The sequence below is a fragment of the Arachis stenosperma genome, chromosome 5, assembly GCF_014773155.1.
Source record: "Arachis stenosperma cultivar V10309 chromosome 5, arast.V10309.gnm1.PFL2, whole genome shotgun sequence".
Lineage (NCBI taxonomy): Eukaryota > Viridiplantae > Streptophyta > Magnoliopsida > Fabales > Fabaceae > Arachis > Arachis stenosperma.
In genome coordinates this window covers 109,957,859-109,958,759 of record NC_080381.1, presented here as the reverse complement: position 1 = coordinate 109,958,759, position 901 = coordinate 109,957,859, and the positions used below count along the sequence as shown (strand labels likewise).

Here is a 901-nt window from a genome sequence, read left to right as displayed (position 1 = left end):
TTGCCATTGCTAAACCTGTTTCTTCCACCATTATTGTTGTTGAAACCTTGTTGAGGTCTCTGTTGATCCTTCCATGAGAGATTTGGATGATTTCTCCATGAAGGATTATAGGTGTTTCTATAGGGTTCTCCCATGTAATTCACCTCTTCTATTGATGGGTTCTCAGGATCATAAGCTTCTTCTTCAGATGAAGCGTCCTTAGTACTGCCTGGTGCAGCTTGCATTCCAGACAAACTTTGAGAAATCATATTGACTTGCTGAGTCAATATTTTGTTCTGAGCCAATATGGCATTCAGAGTATCAATCTCAAGAACTCCTTTCTTCTGATTCGTCCCATTGTTCACATGATTCCTTTCAGAAGTGTACATGAATTGGTTATTTGCAACTATTTCAATGAGTTCTTGAGCTTCTGCAGGCATCTTCTTCAGATAAAGAGATCCTCCAGCAGAGCTATCCAATGACATCTTAGACAGTTTGGACAGACCATCATAGAAGATACCTATGATGCTCCATTCAGAAAGCATGTCAGAAGGACACTTTCTGATCAATTGTTTGTATCTTTCCCAAGCTTCATAGAGGGATTCACCTTCCTTCTGTCTGAAGGTTTGGACTTCCACTCTAAGCTTACTCAATTTTTGAGGTGGAAAGAACTTTGCCAAGAAGGCATTGACTAGCTTTTTCCAAGAGTTCAGGCTTTCTTTAGGTTGTGAGTCCAACCATATCCTAGCTCTGTCTCTTACAGCAAAAGGGAATAGCATAAATCTGTAGACCTCAGGGTCAACCCCATTGGTCTTGACAGTGTCACAGATTTGCAAGAACTCAGCTAAAAACTAATGAGGATCTTCCAATGGAAGTCCATGGAACTTGCAATTTTGTTGCATCAGAGAAACTAATTGAGGCT

At 40.4% G+C, this 901-nt stretch overlaps 1 non-coding gene across 1 annotated transcript; it reads left to right on the top strand.

Annotated features, from left to right (window-relative positions):
• Positions 1-518: 518 nt before the first annotated feature.
• LOC130983857 (small nucleolar RNA R71) lies at positions 519-626 on the top strand. Its single transcript, XR_009087828.1, has one exon. It is a non-coding gene; the product is annotated as a small nucleolar RNA R71 (small nucleolar RNA).
• The last annotated feature ends 275 nt before the right edge of the window (positions 627-901 follow it).